The sequence below is a fragment of the Mus caroli genome, chromosome 5 (genome assembly GCF_900094665.2).
Source record: "Mus caroli chromosome 5, CAROLI_EIJ_v1.1, whole genome shotgun sequence".
NCBI lineage: Eukaryota > Metazoa > Chordata > Mammalia > Rodentia > Muridae > Mus > Mus caroli.
In genome coordinates, this window is record NC_034574.1 from 81,694,834 (window position 1) to 81,713,301 (window position 18,468).

The window sequence follows — 18,468 nt, forward strand, 5'->3', positions numbered from 1 at the left end:
TGAATATTTTATTGAATAAAGCTAATCATATAATTAATGAACTATGTGGCTATTAATAATTTAACAAGAAAATATGATATAATGCTAATATTAGTTAATCATAAAACTATTGAATTTTGTATAATTTTGATTCTTTTCATCATTAATTCAACAACTTAATTATTATTGCCAGATATATACTCAGTACTAGTCTAACAGATACATGATAAAATTTAACAATTTTTAATTTAATTCTCTGAGAAGCTTACATTCTAAAATGTATCTAAAAATAAAATTAGATATATCCAAGTTTGAGTTTAAATTAGTTCTGGGTAATCTTTATTTTCTTCTTTAAACATTATTGAAGTTCTTTATGTCACAAAGAAGTAAAAGCCAGGACTTTAATATACTACTCACATGGTATAAAAATTAGCATTACATAAATCAATACTTTATTTAAAGATTTAAAGCAAGCCCTCTTGCCAAGTTCAATTTCCCCTTTCCTGAAAGTGTATTTCTCTAGCAGTTGCCTATGCCAGATTTTTTTTTTTTTTTTTTTTTTTTTTTCCACATTTTTTTTTTCTTTATTTGGTTTTTCAAGACAGGGTTTCTCTGTGTAGCCNTGGAATGGAGCAGGAAACCAAGAGGGAGCCTATTCATCGAGGAGGTTTTATTTAACCCGGCAAATTTTTTTTTTTTTTTTTTTTTTTTTTGGTCGTTCCTTGATCGAAAGATGGACCTTGGACGCCCCCTGCTGGCCAGAAATATCTGCCAACAAAACCTGGAGGCCAGGAAAGAACCAGCACAAGCAGCCACCAAATCTAAACATTAGTCTGTCCCTCGACCAATCAAAAGATGTCTATCATATACATGTTATATGATAGACCATGCAAAAGAAATAAGATGAAATCATTTTTCTTGACATACCCTATAGTTTTCTTCATGAAAAATAAATTTCTTAGCACTGTACTGAAACAAAAAGGAGTAACTCTCTGCCATGAAAGGGCACATGGTATGAAAATAGCTTATGTATCCATAAGCAGCAGGAAGCAGTTTTCCACAACACTGTGAAAAGTACTGCAATAATTCAACTTCCAGTTTCCATAAACTACTACAGTCTATATTCAGTAAACACCTGACACTAAAGGAGAAAACTAATCCAAAACTTGAGAAGTCACAGATAAATGTGATCAACTGTCTCCAGAGAAATCAGGTAAATGTGTATTTTTATCTTAGAAATGGCTTAGGTTCATATCATTAGAAAACTCCAAGATTTCCCTAGACAGGAATCTCAGCAAACTCTCTAGTCCTAGCTTGTTCGTTCCGTTGCCTTATGTACCCAGGCAGACATTTCTTAGCAAAATTAGAGACACTGTTAGTGTTCTTTGATATCCATAAAAATGCAGAATCCTCATCATATTATTAATAAACCTATTGGCTTAAATTTGTGATGTGTGAAATTTATAATTTGAAGTTATTTGTAATTGTCTATTGTTTTTTGACCTCACGTTTTCTAACTTTTTGAACCTATAATTTGCACATCTAACATGAAATTTCTCTTTACTGAACTTTCTTTGTCCCAGAGCTCTGTAACTCCCTGCTAACTTTCAAATAATAAAGTTTCCGTGGCTCTCTCGGGTATCAGAGTCAGAACAGTGCTCTTCAGCATGTGGTTTCAAGGTAAAGGGTGCTTTCTGGAGTGCCGTCTCACCTCCATCCCTCACAACACACGGAATTATTTAAACACATGTTCACAAAATAAGACCCAGTTCTTTGTAAGATGTCCTTACTTCCTCATTTTCGCCCTCCTGCAATCTATAATCTGTCTAGACATGGTATCCTTACAGGTCAGGTCATTTCATCTTTCATTATTCAGAGTCTGCTCCAGCCTGCCCATATTTACTGTAGTAGCAGTCTGTTGGTTGGGCTTTTTCCTAGTCTCTGCTGCACCTCTGATCTTTTTCAGCGCAGCGTATAATTTGCTTCTTGATTCTGTCTAACTTGGTTCAGAGCACGTCTGGCTATAACCTTGACCAACTGCTGTTCAAGCATGATGGATTGAAATATGCATTTTATGAAACCTTTCATTCTCTTCTAAACTGCACTAAATACAATTTAGTTTTGTAATCTATGCATTACGTGGTGGATTATACCAGGATTTAGTTTTAGGAGAGAAAATGTTTTGAAATGTTATGAAAAGAGTGACTTTGGGTCAAAAAGGACCAAATTTTTTTTCACTTTTTTTTCAATCCATCCTCAGTCTCAGCTTCTCCATGTCTCCATGCCTTACAAATCGGTTTTACTTAGTCCTGTCTATGAAACTCTCCTCTCCGAAGGACCCTGAAAGGGTCTCTAAAAAACATGGCTCAACTTGCCATAGTAATCAACACTTAATTTCACACTGCTTTAAACTAGGGCGTGAGCGTGTATGTGCATAATTACATCATCAACTGTGCTGTATGTCTCTACAAGCAAAATTACTTGCCATGATCTTATGCTACACTTTACATATAGTTCATTCTCAATAGATTCTGGTTGAATAGATTAACCTTTAAGCTTTATATGGGGGTCTAGTTGTTGACACATCTATCTACTGCAACACCTGATAAACCAAACTTAAGATATTTTCCATGCCTAATTTTCTCATACACTGGTAGCCCCAAGTAAGACCATGCTTACTCATCTTTATAACAGCAGCATCTGCTCAGATGGCCTGCGAACAAGTCATCCAGAGGGTGTTATAAATGACTGAATAAATGCATTAAATTCATGAGGGAGAGTCTCATGTAACTATGATTGTTATTAATCAGCTTGATAATAATAAATGCAATTAAATGTACTGCAAATGGTTAACCTTAGGATAAAAGTTCCCAGAACTTTGTCATCAGATTCCCATCATCCTTGCATTCTGACCTCATGTCTGCCATTCCATCCTCTTCTATGCAGAAAGGCTTCCACAGGGGGGTTCCCTTAAAGAGGCCTGAAAGAAAAGAGGGGACTTTTCAAAACAGAAGATTGATTCCATTCTAAGATTAGCGGGATATTCTTTTTATTACATTATAGCTATTTTGTGTGTATAGCAGAGGTAGGTGGGTAGGTAGGTAGGTGGGTGCACCCAGGCCACAAGAAGGTCAGGTAAAGGTCAGAGGAAATTTTCAGGGGAATCACTCTCTGCTCCGGTCATGGGTTCTAGAGATTAAATTCTACTTGTCATACTTCCCCTCAGGCACCTTGACCTGCTGAGGCATCTCAATAGCAAGAGATTTTATTCTACTTTGAAATCAGGAGAAATTATAGATTCATGGGCAGATTATCTAAAATTGAAAACATTCTTAAATGTCTAAAGGAGCTTATTCTAATTTATTTTACCATATAAACATTACCAACACATCAGAATATATTATATTTCAAATTATGCCTGATGTTTTTATTTTAAAAATAAAATAAATCCTTAGAGAATTTTTATAAATATGACACTAACTTACAGTGTACAAAAATGACATAAAGAAACTCATTACACAGTAATAACCAGCCAATAGGAAGACTGTAGGTTCCAGCCTGGGGATGTCCCTTCCAACCACCGCAGGTACTTTAGTCAAATATTTTTTTAAAAATTGACTGAGAGGAAGCTCCACTCCCAAGCTCTCTAACACGCCTAGGATCAGAGGATCAGAGGTGAGGAATACACAACATCTACCCTAACACCAGAAGTAACTGGAACCAGGCACCCAGGAACTCGGCCAAACCAGTGGCACTGGATCTGCCCAGTCTCGGCCGGTGCCCTAAGCAGACCTTGGGTGTAAATTCTGCAGCCAGTCACACAACACTCAGAGGAAGCTCCACTCCCAGACACTCTAACAAGCCCAGGATCATAGGATTAGAGGTGCCCTGAGCAGACCTTAAGCTCTAACTCCGAAACCAGTCCCACAACAACTAGAAGGAGCTGCACTCCAAGGTGCTCTAACACACTGAGGACCACAGGATCGCAGGATCCCAGGAGCTTGGTCACACCAGGATCCCATTGTTCCCGAGGCAGCTTGACTCCCAGGAACTCTGACACACCCTAGATCTCAGGAACACAGGATCCCAGAATCACAGGATCACAGAGACAGCTAAACTCTGAGAAGTTCTGACACAACCAAGATCATAGGAAGGATAGGCCCCAGTCAGAGTTAGCCAGGGCAGGTAGCACTAGAGATAATCAGATAGTGGTAGGCAAGCATAAGAACATGAACAACAGAAACCCAGTTTACTTGGCATCATCACAACCCAATTCTCCCACCATTGCAAATCCTGGATACACAATCACACTGGAAAAGCAAGATTCATATCTAAAATCACTTCTCATGATGATGATAGATGACATTACAAAGGACATAAGTAATTCCCTTAAAGAAATAGAGGAGAACACAGGTAAACAGCTAGAAGCCCTTAAAGAGGAAACACAAACATCCCTTTAAAAAATTACAGGAAAACACAATCAAACAAGCAAAGGAAATGAACAAAATCATCCAAGATCTAAAATTGGAAATAGAAACAATAAAGAAATCACAGGAGGACACAACCCTGGAGTGAGAAAACCTAGGAAAGAGATCAGGAGTCATAGATGCAAGCATCATCAACAGAATACAAGAGATAGAAGAGAGAATCTCAGGTGCAGAAGATACCGTAGAAAACATTGACACTACAGTCAAAGAAAATGCAAATAGCAAGAAGCTCCTAACCTAAGACATCTAGGAAATCCAGGACACCATAAGAACAAACCTATGGATAATAGGTATAGAAGAGAGTGAAGATTCCCAACTTAAAGGGTCAGTAAATATCTTCAACAAAATTATAGAAGAAAACTTCTCTAACCTAAAGAAAGAGATGCCCAGGAACATACATGAAGCTTACAGAACTCCAAATAGGCTGGACCAGAAAAGAAATTCCTCCTATCACAAAATAGTCAAAACACCAAATGCACTAAACAAAGAAAGAATATTAAAAGCAGTAAGGGGAAAATGTCAAGTAACATATAAAGGCAAACCTATCAGAATTACACCAGACATCTCACCAGAGACTATGAAAGCAGGAAGATCCTGGGCAGACGTCATAGAGACCCTAAGAGAACACAAACACCAGCCCAGTCTACTATACCCAGCAAAACTCTCAATTACCATAGATGGAGAAACCAGGATATTCCATGACAAAACTAAATTTACACAATATATTTCCATAAATCCAACCCTAAAAAGGATAATAGATGGAAAATACCAACACAAGGAGGGAAACTACACCCTAGAAAAAGTAAGAAAGTAATCTTTCAACAAACCCAAAAGAAGGTAGGAACACAAAAATAATGCCACCTCTAGCAACAAAAATAACAGGAAGTAACAATCACTTTTCCTTAACATCAATGGACTTAATTCCCCCAAAAAATGCATAGACTAACAGACTAGATACATAATCAGGACCCAGCATTTTGCTGCATACAGGAAACGCACCTCAGTGACGAAAACAGACACTACCTCAGAGTAAAAGACTGGAAAATGATTTTGCAAGCAAATGGTTCCAAGAAAGCCATTCTAATATTGAATAAAATCAACTTTCAACCAAAAGTTATTAAAAAAAAAAAAGATAAGGAAGGACACTTCATACTGGTCAAAGGAAAACTCTACCAAGATGAACTCTCAGTTCTGAACATCTATATTCCAAATACAAGGTCACCCACATTCATAAAAGAAACAGCCAGGCGTGGTGGTGCATGCCTTCTCGGGAGGCAGAGGCAGACGGATTTCTGAGTTTGAGGCCAAAGTGAGTACCAGGACAGCCAGGGCTACACAGAGAAACCCTGTCTCGGAAAACCACAAAAAAAAAAAGAAAAAAAAGAAAAAAAAAGAAAAGAAAAGAAAAGAAAAGGAAAAAGAAAAGAAAAGAAAGAAACTTTACTAAAGCTCAAAGCACATATCGCACCCTACACAATAATAGTGGGATACTTCAACACCCCTCTCTCAGCAATGAACAGATCATGGAAACAGAAACTAAACAGAGAAAATAAACAGTGAACTAACAGAAGTTATGAACCAAATGGATCTAACAGATATTTATAGAATATTTCATCCTAAAGCAAAGGGATATACCTTCTTCTGAGCATCTCATGGTATCATCTCCAAAACTGACCATATAATTTGTCACAAAACAGGCCTCAACAGATACAAGAAGATTGAAATAATCTCGTGCACCCTATCAGATCATCATGGACTAAGGCTGGTCTTAAATTGCAACAAAAACAACTGAAAGCACACATATACATGGAAGCTGAACAACATTCTACTCAATAATAACTTGGTCAAGGAAAAAATAAAGAAAGAAATTAAAGGCTTTTTAGAATTTAATGAAAATGAGGACACAGCATACCAAAACTTATGGGACGCAATGAAATCAGTGCTAAGAGGAAAACCCATAGTTCTAAGTGTCTCCAAAAAGAAACTGAAGAGAGCTTACACTAGCAGCTTGACGGCACACCTGAAAGCTCTAGAACAAAAAGAAACAAATTTACCCAAGAGTAGTTGACAGCAAAAAATAATAAAACTTAAGGATGAAATCAACCAAATAGAAACAAAAGGAACTATACAAAAAAAAATCAACAAAACTAGGAACAGATTCTTTGAGAAAATCAACAAGATAGATAAACCTTTAGCCAGACTAACCAGAGGGCACAGAGACAGTATCCAAATGAATAAAATCAGAAATAAAAAGGGAAACATAACAATGAAATCAATCTTAAAATAATTATTCTGTTTGTTGAATACTAACGGTTGAAAATATTAAAATCATGTTCTACAAACATCATAGAAATATTATTGATAATTTTCTCACTGTGATTGAAATTAGCATTTCTTAATGTTTAACCTCAAAGAGTTTTTGCTATTTTGAAATTTTTAAAATATATTTATAAAATAATTTCTCTCCTAGAAACACTGATAATCTTTTTTAAGTAAACTGATTGTTAGAAAATGTACAAAGATATGTTATGCATTTTAAATACTCTCTCACTATGTCAGGTGGTATCATATACCTTTTGAATATATTCCTTAATGATTCATTTTTAATATCTTATGCTCCTGTAGTATGCTTAACTCCCAAAGAATATTTTGTATGTTTTAAAACAATTTAGTATTCAACATTAGATATAGGATCCTCAATTATGGATAGTATTAAATATTCATTAGTGATATTTTTAGGGTATGAAAGGATATGAATAAAAAAGTTGAACAATTTTTATGTATTATTTGATTCTCAAAATACTCAATATTATTATATTTGATGTATTTAAATAATGAAAAAATTAAGAAAAAAAGAAACTTATTATATATAATTGATATATGGTACTAAAAACAAAAAAGCACAGTGAAATATAATATGAAAATGCTACCATTACTTCATATTCTAACCTTAAAATTAATAAGTGACAAAATAAAATTTGGACAAAAAAGTATATCCAGATTATAAACCCTAATAATTCTAACAAAGATTAGTACAGTTCTGTTTCTTCTCAATCATTTTGTATTCATTTATACATGTATAATTTTATAGAATTATGATATAGTAGTAGTTTTTCCAATTTTTTTTAGTTTTATCAATGATTTTTAAAAGACAATTATATAAGTTCACAAATATGTTGGTCAAAAGACCCCTTTATAAAACTGAAAAATTGTCAAGGGCTCCATAGAATTAGTTAATTAATAGCAAGAAAAATAACATTAAAGTAACAGTAAAAATCACCTTAATATAAACAAAATACATTTAAAACCAATTATTTCATAAATCAAAAATGTCAACAACAGAGATACTAGTTGTATGTTTTTATGAGTCTTAAACCCTCACATTTATGTCTGCAGGCATTCTGTTATTTTGTGCAATGTTTGTCCTCTGGAAAATTCCACTATGGAACCATCAGGGAATTAGAAGCAATATTGGAAGTTGACATCTAAGTTATAAAAATTATTTTGAGTTCCACACCCCAAAAGAAGATCAAGGATCCTCATTTATTCACAAGCCACTCTAGAAGAACGGCTCCCCCATAGTACAAGCTGTAGGTAAGAAAATGTCAGTGACTCTACTTTCTGGGCATGTTCTAACTATTCCTAGAGTTTTATATTGGTTTGGTTACTACAAGTCAACCCTCAAGTGCTTTCTGTTCCTATGGTCACAATGCAGTCCTATAGGTCACCAGTGCATATCTCTCAGGCTCCAACAAGCACAATGGCAAGGAGATAACCACAGCCTTTGCTGAACTAAGCTGCTGAGCTAAGAACTATCAAGACAAAGATATTATTTACATTGCAAAAGAATACACTTATTTTTTAATTTTTTTTAAAAATGTTAAACCTTTAGCTAGGAAAAAAAAGTTAAATGTCATCTACAATGGTTAACTTTGGATAACTTAAATAGGTACAAGGCTGCTCAAACATTTGGTAAGGTATTATTCTAGGTGTGTCTTTAAAAGTGTTCCCATATAGGATAAAATTAACAGTTAAGTCAGCTTACTGAGTAAAGTCAAACACCCTACCATCCTTGCATGGGTTTTACCCAATCAACAGAAGCCCTAATTTGAACAAAAAGTCAGCCATCTGAAATTTCTCCTGTATGAGATGTGGCTTGGATGAGCTGCAGGGTCATCCAAACATAACTTGGATATTAAAGGTTAAGCAGGGGAGTATCTGTTGAAGACTGTGCCTGGTCCCAGCAGCTGGTTTGAAGGCTCTTAACTCATCCCACTACACACTTGGTGTGAAACACAAAGCCTTTAATTCAGTCTCCAGACATTTGGTCCAGAGCTCAAGTTGATACGGGACAAAGTATCAGATCAGCTGCATGGAGTTAATGAGGGCTGGGCAGGCATTTGGTTATATATTTTCACAACTTGGGCACCTTAGTTCAGATAACAGCAGGTTCTACATTCTTTACTCGATTAATAGACAAGAGAACATTTGGAGGGGCAGGGTAGGATCTGGGAATATGAACTCAGTTTGACCCTGCTAACAAAATGGGTGAGCAAAACGGGAATTATTTCTGAGATGTCCGGGGTCTGGTAACTGTCTCCTTACAACATAGAAGTTTGACGTTAAAGGATCCTGTGTCTTCTAAGCCTGGTGGCAAGTCCATCCATACCATGAGCTGTGCATGACTCTGTCATAAGCTACATGCTGACCTTTACAACCTAAGCAGTCTGTGTTCACACAGAACCATGTGGTTATGGCTTGGCATTTGATGGAGGTCTATCTACAGAGCAGCACAGGAGTGGCCATGTTTAGATGAGTACTCCGAGTAGGAAGAGACGTCTTAACTTTACGAATTAAGAAACAGTCTGATCCAAGTTCTTCTTAAGGTACAGCTGTGTCGAGAAGCTTATTTGAGACAAATCAAGAAGGATGGCTAACAATCAAAACCCTTATCTGGAATCATTAAGAAGCCTGTCAGCCCCTTTTTCCTGGTAGAAGGTGTCCTACTCATGTCTTATACTATCTTACTCAGCCTCCTTGGTCATAATAGGTTGGACTAGGGATACATTTTCTAGCCAGGACTCTATGGACTACTCTAACTCAAAAGCTCTGCTCATGACTAGCTTCTTTTTTGAAATGTGATAGTTAAATGCTGAATCAGACATATTCCCTCTCAGAAAATTCAAATTGGAATTTCAGAAATTCTGTGACATATTTTCCCTGGGAAGATACAACATACACATCTACTCACCCAGACAGGGAGCCCATGACTAACCAAAACATAGACACCAACAAAACCCAACCTGGTAAACCAGTAAGTTTTATTGAAGTCATTTATAGGAGTATGGGTAAGGGTTTATTTACAAGAGCAGAAATTTCTCCAAGACAGTTACATCACAAAAGCCCACCTCAGCATTGGTGACTGCACAAAAGCTAAAACTCTGTAGTACACTGCACAGCCTGCAATTGTACAACAGGTTGGAAAACAGCCTTTCCAACTGCCTCTGTGGGTCTAAACCTCTTCAAGGCAGTTCAACTAGCTTAGGTGGTCTGAGAGTGACTCTCAGCAGTCACTTACAGCTTATTCTAGGAGGTAGGGGCTTCATAAATTTGGTCAGTTTCAGGGACTTCCTGAAGCTATTTTTATTTGTTTACCTTTATCTTAAAGTGACATGCAAAATGGAATGTTTCAATCTTAGAGGAAACTTCTACACAACATTTGGTAATAACTATCTTCCCAAGGGTAGAGCCATTCTAGGGTACACAGTACCTGCCAAATCTTGAAGCCGTAGGCATACAACACAGCAACTTCGAGGTCTTGGTGGGCACCCTGCCTCCATGAGGCCTGAGAATGCATTTGTTCCAATTTTGCTCTCACTAACAACAAATCTTAGTTTGTGCTTATGGTTTGCCGTAATTTAAGCCATGTAGTGTTGCATAAGGGAGAAAAAATTCTAACCACAGCTACTCTGAACAAAAAAAAAAATGTACAAATGAACATGTGTGAAAGGCCAAAATATCTACCCAGACAGGGTAGATAACATATAATAGTGAAAACAGGCAGGTATGGATAAATATGAAGAATATTTGCCTTCTTAAAACTAGCAATTGATTCCTAGCTTTGGTCATAGTTACCATTCAAAAGGGCAGGCACAGTTCAATAGAAATTTGTTACTAAAGATAAGATAATGTATGTCACATTGGTGAAATATGCCTATCACACTGTAAGAGTTTATTATGTTGGAGACACAGACATAGCTCAGTCAGTATTTGCCTTCCAAGCATGAAGACATGACTTCTATCTCCAGCATTCACATAAAAAAAAAAAAACAGACATATTGATACATGTTTGTAATTTCAGCACTGGGGAGGTGGAGATAAGTTGATCCCTGGGGCTCACCAAACAATTAGCCTAGCAGAATCACTGAGCTCCTGGACTCAATGAAAGAGCTTGTCTCAAAACACATGTTGAACAGCTCCTAAAGAATGACATCTGACAATGATGCCGATAGATGGATAGATGGATGGGTGGATGGATGGATGGATGGATGGATGGATGGATGGATGGATGGATGGATGGATGGGTGGCTGGATGAGTGGATAGATAGGTAGGTAGATAGATAGATAGATAGATAGATAGATAGATAGATAGATAGATAGATAGATAGATAGATAGAAATTAAATTTTTGAAATTTATTATTTTATATTTTTGAAATTGTTATTTATGGAAATCTGTAGTAATTATATGAACTACTTAGCCAATTTACAGTTCTAATTCCTTAGCACAATTTTATCTCATAGTATTAAAATGTTTCTCTAAAACTAATTGGTTTCCTAGCTGACTCATGAAAACCCTAAAACTAAAACCCTAAGTGTGCTGACTCTTGTGGTTTGCTTTCTGCTAATGAGTCACCAAATTAAAGAAACACATTTTTGGGTATTTCTGACCTATATTTTCCCAGGATAATTACCTCCCGCAGACACCTTCAGACATTGCCTATCAAACAAAAATGCATAGTGGGAAAATATGATTTTCTCCCACATGATCTAGATCTTTAATCAGAGACTGCCAGCTCGGGGCAGCACTTCAAAATGAGTGTGCGTGCCTCTGAGGCTCCCTACACTGAACTAAGAAATGGACACAGAGACTATCTTTAATAAACATTCACAGAAAGGGTCACAACATGTTCAAGGCAGATAAAAGTCTCAAGGTATGCAAAGCTGTATTGGTAGAACTTAAACCAAATTCTGCCTCTTGATTAGGGGACATATGAGTAGGGGAGAGTATATATGAATTTTCAAGCCAAACTAGTCTGAATTAAAATTCTGACATGCTTACCAGATGTATATCTTTAGCGTGACTCTTAACCTTTTAGTTTGTGTGACTGTTTCCAAAGACTGAGACATCAATGGTATGAAAGTAAAATTACTTGACTTTCAGGCATGTAATAAAGGGTGACTTTGTTTCCATTCAAACTTCTTGTGGAATGTAAAAATTAATCAATTGATATACTTAATATAAAATTTTAATTAATATACGATATGCTTGATTATATATTAAGATACTTGATTAATTTATATGTTTTTATATGTACATAGACTGGATCTGATAATGAAGGGAGAAGATGTGAACATCCTTAATTGAGGTGCTAAACGGCAGACACCCTTCCTCCTCCTCACACCTCTATGCCACGCTTTCTTCTCACATAGACATGACTGGAATAGCTTAGGAGGAAATGTCACGTGCTTGTTTATTTTTCACTTGTTTAACAAATTTTAATCCTTATTACATGACAGGCACTGATAATATGAAAATAAACGACTCCTCTGACTCACAGGCATCCACTTCTCTGGCTGTGCTAGACTTACCTTATATATAATTTCATAATGTCTGTTCTACAGAACCCAGGTCTTCAGCTTTTCAAGTGTTTTAAGAAAACTAAGTTTAGGGGAAAGTTTTCGAACTTTCATTCCTATGAAGTTTTTAGGAACAGTAGTGTTCTAGGAGGCATAAAATATAGTACAAATATTTGACATGAACCTGTTCTCAAAGAATCACTTTGGGATTTGTCAGAACAGATCTACAGTGTAATAACAGAAAGTCTCCCATGCAGCCTTTCTGAAGTCCCTTGGGGGAAGCTTACAGCAAGCAGGTGTTCTTCCTCAATGGATTAGTGGGACATCCATGGGCACTGAGCCCAAACTGGATTAGAGATTTGATTCTTCAGTTTATCTGCCTCGCTTGAGCAGATCAAAAAGCTCTTTTATCCTCATTACTCAATAAAGCTCATAATACCAGCCTCTTAGAATTCTTGAGAGGAATAAAGAAGGAAGGTGCAAGGTATAGTCTGAAGCGAGAGTTTACTAGACATTCTCCCCCACCCAGTTCTAGGCTGGATTTTATTACATCCTGGATAAGTACAGCACAACCAGTCAGAGATAAATACATCCTGCTTGCCTACAAAGCAAGCAAATGTGCTTCTCTCTGTCTGCATTTCCTCTGTTATTTTGTTTGCAGTTTTGTGGTCTCTGCAATTCTGTGCTTCGGCCTTAAATGCTGAGATGACAGAAGGCAAGTAACAGGGTCTAGATAAGTAATTCTTCCTGCCACCTTCTGAGAGTTCTTTTCTCCACCCATCATTTGGTCATCTGGGCGTTTTTACAATATCCACCGAGCATTATCATGTACCTTGTACAATTCAGAACCTGTTAAGTCCACCTGGGATTTGATGTTCAAGAAATTGAAAGAAAAGGGGGGCAGAGTTCTGATGGTGTCTAAAGCACTTTTCATATATACACTGTGGCACAGTGTCTGGAAGTTGGACATTGATGCTTTTGTCAATACGGTAAGCACTTTTCATATATACACTGTGGCACAGTGTCTGGAAGTTGGACATTGATGCTTTTGTCAATACGGTAAGCACTTTTCACATATACACTGTGGTACAGTGTCTGGAAGTTGGACATTGATGCTTTTGTCAATACTGCAAGCTATGTCTATCAAGAAATAGCTCAAATTTTAAAAAAGAGTTCAACTTTGATACCTAAACCCAGATTGTCTCCTACAAGCTGTGTGACTTTAAGCAACTGCTTAACCCTACTCGACTCACTTTCCTCATCTGCAAAACTTTCTTCATCTACAAAACCAACATTATTTGTCTCAAGAGTCAGTCAGAAGTAAAGATCAGATGAAATCAAACCAAGGCTAGGGCAGGCTCCACAGCCATGAGCATCTGAGAAGTGAACTCTTCAAGTCTTCGATTAAATTTTAAAAATGGCCTTCAGTAAAACTACATTGCAAAAAAAATGGGAAAGAAACAAAATAAAAAGAGTAAAAAAGCTGAAGAGGCAGAGCCTGAAGAATTTGTGATAGAAAAAGTACTGGACCATCGTGTAGTGAATGGGAAGGTGGAGTATTTCCTGAAGTGGATGGGGTTCACAGATGCTGATTTTACTTGGGAACCAGAAGAAAATTTAGATTGTCCAGAATTAACTGAAGCATTTCTTAATCCTCAAGAAGCAGGTAAGGAAAAAGATGGTACAAAAAGGAAATCTTTATCTGACAGTGAATCTGATGATAGCAAATTGAAGAAGAGAGATGCTGCTGACAAACCAAGGGGCTTTGCCAGAGGTCTTGATCCTGAATGAATAGTTGGTGCCACAGACAGCAGTGGAGAATTAATGTTTCTCATGAAATGGAAGGACTCGGATGAGGCTGACTTGGTGCTGGCAAAGGAGGCGAATATGAAGCGTCCTCAGATTGTCACTGTCTTCTACGAAGAGAGGCTGACTTGGCATTCTTGTCCCGAAGATAAAGCACAATAATTGTTTGCATTTATATATATAAAATCTGGAACTTGGGTTTTGAATTACTAGTGTGAAAAAATAGCATTCTAATGAAAATCAAGTTTGATAATGCTGGTTTTGAAAGTATTGACAGTAGTTGGGATATTTTTTGGTTTTTGTTCTGCATCAAAAGGCCCTGATTCCTTTGAGCACGTAAGAACTTTCTGTAGTTGCTTCCTTTAACAATGGAATATCTGATACCATGTTGTACTTCCTCAGCTTTAAAGAACAGCTTTTCTTTTTTTAATATTTTTTATTACGTATTTTCCTCAATTACATTTCCAATGCTATCCCAAAAGTCCCCCATACCCTCCCCCCCAATCCCCTACCCACCCATTCCCATTTTTTGGCCCTGGCGTTCCCCTGTACTGGGGCATATAAAGTTTGCATGTCCAATGGGCCTCTCTTTCCAGTGATGGCCGACCAGGCCATCTTTTGATACATATGCAACTAGAGTCAAGAGCTCCGGGGTACTGGTTAGTTCAGAATGTTAGAACAGCTTTTCTTTTTTTTTTAATTTTTAATATTTTTTATTACATATTTTCCTCAATTACATTTCCAATGCTATCCCAAAAGTCCCCCATACCCTCCCCCCCAATCCCCTACCCACCCATTCCCATTTTTTGGCCCTGGCGTTCCCCTGTACTGGGGCATATAAAGTTTGCATGTCCAATGGGCCTCTCTTTCCAGTGATGGCCGACCAGGCCATCTTTTGATACATATGCAACTAGAGTCAAGAGCTCCGGGGTACTGGTTAGTTCAGAATGTTAGAACAGCTTTTCTTTTTTTTTAATTTTTAATATTTTTTATTACGTATTTTCCTCAATTACATTTCCAATGCTATCCCAAAAGTCCCCCATACCCTCCCCCCCAATCCCCTACCCACCCTGCTTGTGGACGTTGTACATCGTGGTGCGCACTAGGCTCCGCACCACGATGTACAACGTCCACAAGCAGTAGGAATTTCATAAATTCATTCTTTTTAATAGCTGAGTAGTACTCCATTGTGTAAATGTACCGTAATTTCTGTATCCATTCCTCTGTTGAGGGACATCTGGGTTCCAGCTTCTGGCTATTATAAATAGGGCTGCTATGAACATAGTGGAGCATGTGTCCTTCTTACCGGTTGGAACATCTTCTGGATATATGCCCAGGAGAGGTATTGCTGGATCCTGCTTGTGGACGTTGTACATCGTGGTGCGGAGCCTAGTGCGCACCACGATGTACAACGTCCACAAGCAGATTGCTGGATCCTCCGGTAGTACTATTAGAACAGCTTTTCTTAAACGCTGGGGAAATTTTACAGTTACTACTCAAGTCAGAACTTATTTTTAACTGAGACAGGGAAGGACCATTTTGGGTTTTTTGTTTGTTTGTTTGTTTTGTGGTGTATGCATAAAACACTTAACTTGTTTGTTTCTGCTTGTGGACGTTGTACATCGTGGTGCGCACTAGGCTCCGCACCACGATGTACAACGTCCACAAGCAGTGTATTGTCTTGGTCTTAATACTCAAAAGAACTGAAGATGAAAATACAAGTTGATGAGATTCCCTCATTGTGAACATTTTCCTGAAACCATAACCTTTCAGATTAAGCAGGTTCTGCAATTTATTGGGTAGTTTAAAGGCAACCACATCAGAATTGATATATTATCATGTAAATACAGTGGTTTATTTACAGAATGTTGTACAGTTTCCCTTCAGAAAATGGAATTAGACTAAGTAATAGTGTGATTTAATAATAAGACTTGGGCCAGTGTGGTGGCGCATGCCTTTAATCCCAGTACTCTAGAGGCAGATAGAGCTCTGACTTAAGAAGTCAGCTGGTCTACAGAGGCAGGTCCAGGTCAGCCAGTCTGTGTAAAGGTTCCTCTGGTGAACCATTCCTTTGTAGAAAGTTAAAGTCTCTACTAAAAGGTTATGATTCATGGAATCTGTTTGATGTGGAAATAGAATTGTGGTTGGAGCTGACGTTGACAATTTAAGACCTGCTGACTAAGTGAGTGAACAAAATTTGCTAATATCAATTAATGACCTGCATACTCTTTCTTTACCATGACTCATTCCTTACTGGTAGGATCAGTCTTTTCAGTATTTGGGTTCTGGTTCAATGAGCCAGAAAAGTAACTTTGCAGTATCAGAATGCCATCCAACTGTATATTTACTTTATTGTAAATAATGGTGAACAGTGGTCAATAAAGAGTTTTATATGCCTTTAAAAACATAAATAAAATAAAAACCAAGGCTAGAAACATAGAAAAGACAATAAACAAAATGCAATACTAATGTTCATTTATATTTGAATATGAATATCAATATAAATTTTATACTTATGACTAAAAATCTCTAAAAGCTGGAATGAAAGCTTTGAATTTTTTGTTTTTATTATAAGGCTTTATATATAGGGCTATCTAAAGATTTCAATTTTCATTGTATTGTCCTTTGACTACAATTTGTTTAAATGAATAAAAAAGAGTTCCATCCATCTTCCAAAAAGAAAAACAAAAGCTTATTATATTTGGCATTATAATCATATTCTATCTTCCTGGCTATATTTTTTCACCAATAGTTAGCCTTAGTTGATTTGCTTTACTCTCAGCATTATGCAATCAACTCATTCAGTCACAGATTCTTCTTTCAATGGAGAAGTCTGCCTGTCAGTCTATATCCATCACTGGCAAACCAACATTTAAATTGAACCTTCTGTCTCTCCCCACACCTGCGCCTGACCCCTATTCCCCTCCCTTTCCTCTTTCCCACCTAGATCCCTTCCTTCTTCTGCCTCCCATAACTATTTTGTTCTCCATTCTAAGTGTGACTTAAGCATCCTCACTTGGTCCTTCCTTCTTGTTTAACCTCTTTGGACCTGTGTAGGTATACCTTGGTATTCTGTACTTTTTGGCTAATATCCACTTATCAGTGAGTACATACCATGCATGTCCATTTGGGTCTGGGTTATCTCACTTAGTGTGGGGTTTTTTTAAGATTTATTTATTTATTATATGTAAGTACACTGTAGCTGTCTTCAGACACTCCAGAAGAGGGAGTCAGATCTCGTTACAGATGGTTGTGAGCCACCATGTGGTTGCTGAGATTTGAACTCAGGACCTTTGGAAGAGCAGTCGGGTGCTCTTACCTGCTGAGCCATCTCACCAGTGTTATCTCACTTAGGATGATATTTTCTAGTTCTATCCATTTGCCTGAAAAGTTCATGATGCCCTTGTTTTTAATAGCTGAGTAGTATTTCATTGTGTAAATGAACCATATTTTCTGTATCCATTCTTCAATTGAAGCACATCTGGGTTGCTTCCAATTTCTGCATATTATGAATAAAGCTGCTATAAACACATGCCTTTGTGGTATGGTAGGGCATCTTTTGGGTATATGCCCAGAAATCGAATAGCTGGATCTTCAGGTAGAACTATTTCCAATTTTCTAAAAAAAAAAAAAAAAAAAAAAAATGCCAGATTGATTTCCAGAGTGTCCTTTGCCTTACAGAAGCTTTTCCGTTTCAAGAGTTCCAATGTATCAATTGTTGATCTTAGAGCCTGAGCCACTGGTGTTCTGTTCAGTAAATTTTCTCCTGTACCAATGTGTTCAAGACTATTTCCCACTTTCTCTTCTATTAGATTCAATGTATCCAGTTTTATGTTGAGATCCTTGATCAAATTGGACTTGAACTTGGTGCAGGATGATAAAATGGATCAATTTGCATTCATCTACATGCAGAACACCAGTTAGACCATCACTTGTTGAAGAGACTGCACCACCAAAGAGCATACATGGACTGGTCTGAGGCCCAGCACATATGTAGCACAGGACTGCTTTGTCTGGCCTCAGTGGGAGATGATTCACTTAATCCTGTAGAGACTTGATGCTCCGGGGGATGGGGGAGATACCCATGATGGGACTACCCTCTCAGAGGGGAAGGGGAGTAAGGGGAAGAACTCTGCTAGAGGGCACTGGGAGGGGCAGCATTTGGGCTATACATAAATAAAATAATAAAAAATAAAACTCACTGAAATTTTTTTCTACCTTCTGCAAGAATGCTTCTGTGATTAAGCCTATGTTGAATGCATATCCATTTGCATTACTGGTGAGTTTTCACTATGTCAGACCCTTCTCTAAGAGCACACTGTGTTCACTCCTATTTGG

At 37.2% G+C, this 18,468-nt stretch overlaps 1 pseudogene; it reads left to right on the top strand.

Annotated features, from left to right (window-relative positions):
• Positions 1-13,741: 13,741 nt before the first annotated feature.
• Positions 13,742-14,292, top strand: LOC110295320 (annotated as a pseudogene).
• Positions 14,293-18,468: the final 4,176 nt, after the last annotated feature.